Consider the following 6,539-nt stretch of genomic DNA (forward strand, 5'->3'; position numbering starts at 1 on the left):
AATCCAAAATCTGCTCAAGCAGTAGACAGCTTGGGATAGTGGGTTTCATTGCATGGTATAACCGTCAATCGAGCTGTCATCTATATTTAATATGTAACCTAAACACTGTAACTTGCGCCCCCTCATCAACACGTCCACGAGTATGTGGACCGCACACGAAATTCTTCGGTAGCTCTTGCTGAAAGTTTGAAGTCCCCGGGTAACTGACGGGATCACCTCCACATGCTACTCCCATATAGTACATAAATAATATTAACGCGCAACACCAACTTTTCCTACCAATGAACAACATCTGGATCGTGAGAGCGGCCCGTATTAAAGTTGGATGGCCGGCGTCCTGTTGCCCTGTGGACGGAATAGCAACAAGCAAGTGAATGTAAATGACCATCAGGCGATTATCCCATACGATTCCGATACCAGCACTTCTTTTGTTACGTACATTCAGAAGACAACTCGTAAATCAACTGCTTATCACGATATGGTTGAATCTGAAGGCTGAATGGTCACAGGGCTTAAGATGCGGCCATGAACAGTAAACTTGGGGTACCATGCGACCCCCGGTTTCAACTAACTTTGTCTCGGCAAAAAAGGACTCCGTCGAAATCGACTTCGTAAAGCAAGGTTATGGCAACCAACTATGAAGAAACTCTTCTGCTTTTTCTTCAACCTTTGTCCCGTTCACAAAAGAAAACAACAGCACTTCGATCATGACGATCCAACCCTGAGCGACAGGGCAACCCTGAACTCTTCGATGAAGTGCCTAAGTCTAGACCCAGATTTTCTACTTATTCAAGTGGAATGAAAAATATTGGGACCCAGTCCTTAACGGAGAAGTCGAAGCAGTCCCCTTGTATCAGCATTCATTACTCCGAACTCCAACCGGCGCCACCTACTGAGGCTAAAGTCTTGCCTATGGGTAAGCATGTGTCTTCGGGCAGCAAACAGCCTGCGGGTGAAATGCCTGCGGGCAAGAAGCCTTCGGGCAAGCCGCCTCCGGGCAAGCCGCCTTCGGCAAACCGCCTCCGAGCTAACCTCCTTCCTTCAAGGGAAAGAATCGTCTGGGGCATCTGCGGTTAAGGGCAGACTAAAGCGGCAGCGATCTTCTTACGAATCCAACTCTTCGGCTGAAATAGGGCACGGCCAGCAACGGCCAAATCTTCATTTGCAGCCAGGACTTTCAAAGTCGATGGATGAATCTTGTGTGATGAAACAGAGCAGTGTGAGCAGCTTAGGAGGAAACTGCTTCTAGCTCTAAGGACTGCATCCTGGCAAGGGATTTTACTACTCTTTGAGTCGGGAGGTGTATAGAGTAAAATGTTACGGATAAACGAAAGCATTAACGACAGTGGCTCAGACAGTTCTGCTCCTCCTTCAACGATGTATGGGAGGGCGCACGACTGGCCCTGAAGAGAGTTTAAAAAGCGCTTTCTGTGGCTTCCAGAAGAGGAGCGTAAGGTGTTGAAGTCCTGGAACAACTTGGAGTTCAGAATAATCTCAATACCTGCACCCGGATGCTATTAGGCATCATTCTCGAACTGGATATTAAAACGATTTGGGAACAAACGGACTGCCGGCTTAACTACAGGGTTGGGACCACCGCATTACAAGTGTCGGCTCCTAAAATCATCGAAACGGATGTGGAGCTCACAGCATCTTCATCTGAATCGCCATATCTCTCTAATAAATTTTCAGCATTGTAATGCGTTGAATTAGGAACTTAAACCGACATGCTGACTAGCTGTATGCCAATGGAAGTGATAGACTCCGCTATTACATGGTGGTTTCAAAAAACCTCCAAGTTATCTTGGTAAACAACCTATGTGATGGGGACACCAAAACGACCAAATTGAATATAAAAAGCCAACAGGGGGATAAGGTGATTCTATGTTGGTCTGCTTAGTTCCCTAATGACTTAGACCCAGTTCCCACAGGAACATTCATCAGAGCTAACGAAGATGCCAAAAATAAAGGCATAGGAATCATAGCAGCATATGATGCTAATACCGACCATATATGCTGGGGAAGTTCCAACATTAACACGAGAGGATCAAAATTACAAGAGTGTCTGATAGGAATCGAATTGCAGATCCTCAATTTGGGTAATGAACCCGCTTTCTTCAACATGAGCAGGCGAGAGGTCATCGACATGACGGTGGCATCCCGTGACATTGCGGCTCTTGTCAGAGAATATCAAACGATATCACGTTCTTGGATCGCAGGCGCAGTGATTTAGTAATGGCCATGATCCACCTCCATCCGCTCTATTTTAGAATCCACGTAAGATAGTTGGGCGACCTACAAAATAAAATTGAGCGTCCGAGTTACGATTCCTAGCAGGCGCATCGATCCCATTGCAGGATTTGAGAAAATACAGACGGACAGGCAGACCGACAGCAAACTGATTTTGATAAGGATTTGTTTCAATTGCGTCGAAACCACTTATTGGGGGGCGGTTCGATGTCTAGGCGCCACGATGATCAAGAGCATGGCTCCGCTTGTTGAAGCTGTTTCACCACAATCTGTGACGACCAATTCAGAGTAGGCAGTGAATGAAGTGGACTGAGAAAATGAACCTCTTTGTCATCCGGTACAACATTTTGGCCAACCCATGATGTGCCTCACATTGGTCGAGCGTTTCTCGGAATACGGGCAGATCACCGGGTAGTAAGTTGCAGAGCACTCGCAGCAATACAATCCCAATCGTCATCAGGGAACGTAATTGGTTAAAGGTAATCGTGGAAACTGAAGACAGAGGCTGCGGCATCAAGGACATCACACCACACTACGGGTAACAGTTTCAGCACTTGCCGAAGCACTCTTCTTCACCGTCGAACAGAAGTCTCCGCTGAGGTTCGGGACGAATTTCAAAGAGCGGCTATGGGATTCTCGGAAATGGACACTTTGCATAGACTAGGTTATTCTCAGGCTCTATTTATCTCCAGCAACTCCGGGAATTCTATCTCAAATCAATAATAAAACGCGGATGCAACTACAATCAATTGTGCATTGCGCTTTCGCGTTATTGGTTTGAGTGACCGAAGAGATCCACCATGGAAAATTCGTATGGAACGCCGACACGTGAGGGGCTGACTCACATCAACACTGGTAATGCCAGCAAGCGGGTGAACAAATGGATGCAGAGGGTTTACATTCATTCATTCATTCATTCCGAACGAGACAACCCGGAATTTAAATTCTGGGCACACTAAACTTTCCTGCGGATGTCACTCCAGACGATTTCAGATTGCAACATATGTGAGAAACTAGCAGTGTTTCTTCAGATCACTCAACGAATCCCAACAGAGGGTCTAGACAGTACAGTTTTCGAAGCTAAAAAATATTGGGATGGACTTTGGAGCCCAGAAAGCTGAGCGGATTACCGCTTATGTTACCAAGAGGAGGTTCGATGAGCCACAAGCAGCGCGAAGAACTGGACGGGACCTGGTCTAGATCGGGTGCAGAAAAATTGATAACGTCTATTATTAGTGGAAGGGTCAATGTACATCTTGAGATCCACAACATTTTGTTCGAGGAGCAGAAAGGCTGCCTGCCGAGTTGGAGCAATGGGTTGCTAAGACCAACTCATTATCGACTATCTCTATCTACGTGCTAAGTGCGAGCTGCCACACTTGATGTACTTAAATGACATCAAGTTGTATGCCGATACTGATGGCCACTTAAGAAATATGTTGCGAATAGTAGACATGTTTAGCCGTGATGTTCGTGTGGAATTTAGATTAGATTTAGAAGCCATCCGAGTTATCAGGAGCCACATACCGAACATACCATTGGTGGCCTCCATATCCAAGCTACAGACTTGTACAAATGCCAAGGAATTCTGCAAGGAACCTCTGAAGGATATTCTGCTGACCGAATTCCTGCGGCATGTGAAGCTGGTACTGGAATCGTAACCCTTGGTGAAAAAATCAAATAATAATATATTCGCTATCCCTTGACTCACTTATTGGAATATTGCCGAGACGATCTGGAAAACGTCCAACGGCTCCTTTTCGCTGAAGCGCTACCTAACATCCTAATGTACAAGGACTTGTTCTAATAAAAGAATCCGAGTTCAGTAAACTGGGACACGTTTTCCAATTTTTCCTTTTCACACTTTCCTTGTGAGCCCTCTAAATGTCTCTTCATTATTGCACCCTCTGATCACTTCCTTTTATTTGCTAGTCTCGTGCGCACATTCATCGCCGTAGTTTAGTTACTTTTCCTTAAAAAGGGGAATAGCTGGGCATTGGTATACTGCTTGGAGCTTCTTCGCCTAGCAGCGGCTATTCATCGACTCCTTGAATGCACCGGTCAACGTTTTTCTGTCGGTCGAAGCCCTGCGGAATTTCCTTTCGTTAACTTCGGCCTTGAAATTGACATTCAATGTTGGCGGTGATAAAAGAGAAAATTACATCAAATTTTCATCAACCAAATCCTTACACCAACGAATTCCCATTCTCCACATCCAGCAACCTGGGCAAGCTGCAAGCAAAATGGTAATTTTGTATTATGTTGTATTAAAATTGAAATATTTAAACGGAAATGGGTTTCTGAGTTTTAAGGAAAGGTACACGTAAGGTTTTGTAAGCAACGTTGTGAAAATTCAATTCATTTTCATTTTAAACCTTCAATTTTTCAAATAAGTGAATGACGGGATGATACTAACGAAATTGAAAGGTGTGTATTGGAGAAGCTAAGGGCTGCCAAAATGTTAGAAACACGAAGAAAGGCCGCACATTAGCAAATGCATTCTCTCGTCAGATTGTTATTTGCACCTGCCACAAATTCTGCGTACGTGAGGGTCACAGTTCCAACTTTTCCGCCACATCTCGTGTCAGAAAGCTTAAGAAATCAGCAGTTCATGTATCCCTCTTTCCGGAAAGATATGTGTAATTTACTAAAATATTTTCCAAATAATTTTGCAGATATGAAGATCGTCCTCTGGACAACTCCTAAAGTAGATATTTCAAACGTGCTGAATCTTTCAACTCCTTTCAATGCTCATTTGTCACATAATTCATATTTAGTATATACATAGTCATAACTGGTTCACATGTCATCCAATCTATTCACTGTTCCTTGAGATTTTCAAATATTATGACTGAAATATCATTTACTTCTCCACTCAGACGTCCTCTTAGTGGGACCCATGAAACTCACTTGAAACTAACAAGATACTCCGCTATAACAAATGCGAGACGAAATATACGACGATTCCGTGATATCAATTAATCATGAATGCGTTCCAGTCTTTTATTATATTTTTCTACTTGTTACACTGCGCTATGTGCTAACCACTTTCCTCCAATTAAATTAATCATTAAACGTAAGGGAGTTAATGTAATTACAATGACACAATGGTATTTAATTGATATACGAGTTGTGAGTTGGGAAAGCCGAGCTTCTGAATCGTATGGAATTTTGCTATTTGTGCACAGCAGGACTTTTATGCGGAGAAGTCTACAGTTACTGGGGGTGGTGTTTGGATAGTGAAATGATAGTTATAGTGATAGTGAGATAGTAGATAGTGATAGTTATAAATGAGATGGAATTGAATCAAGAAAGAAATCTGTCTAATTTATGTTAACTTGCCATGTATCGCTTAGATAAAGATTTGCTAATTATCGTATCCTATATCTTTATCTGCTTCCGCTAACAGTTACCTGCTTAGTGAGATACTCCCTTACCCCGTAAGTGTTCAAAAGTCTGGCTATCTTACTGTACATATAAGATATCCGTTACCATAGATGGTGACGTAGTATGCCATTTTATGAATTACATTGTATGAAAAATCTTTTCAAGTACTGGAAAACCCGCCAGAATAACATCAGCAACGTAATATGTTTAAATGATATTCAAGTTGATAGTTCATGCGATACGCCTCTAACACTGAGAAAATTCATGCTTCACTTACGGGCGTGGTTTCGATAAGTCATGGGAATAATTAACATTAAATTTAACACGTAACAAATCGATTCTCATGCAGACAGTTCTTGTTCCTGTCTAATTAAGAATTTATCCTAGCGAAACTTTTTAGAGACTGACGAGGAATGACATTGAAAGGCGTTTTCCTCTTCTCAAAACTTTGTAACTATATTTAGTTGCCCTAGATAACACGAAAATCGAAACTGCAGGCATAAGAAAGCAAAACTTTGCCTCATTTAGAATTCGCACGTATAAATGGAAATTTCGGGAGCTTTAACAATATGAATGCATAGTAGTTGGTAACGTGTTGCAGAATGAAGAACTTATAGACAGCATTGAGAAATACGCCTATTATGCAAGTATTATTTGATACCCGCTTCGTTAGAAATTTTCAACAACTGAATAGGAATACTCAAAAAGGTAAAAATAAAATACAACGAAATAATGTAAAGATACATTACATTCACCATGTCCATGTTCATAAATGGAACCAATCAGCCGTAATTAATGGTAGATCAATAAAGGAGGGCATATCGCGTCAGTCACACCTGTATCTGTCATCGCTACCAGGTGCTGGCAATGCTCATTCCACAATTCTGCGGTACCTCCATGAT

Source organism: Hermetia illucens, chromosome 4 (assembly GCF_905115235.1).
Source record: "Hermetia illucens chromosome 4, iHerIll2.2.curated.20191125, whole genome shotgun sequence".
NCBI lineage: Eukaryota > Metazoa > Arthropoda > Insecta > Diptera > Stratiomyidae > Hermetia > Hermetia illucens.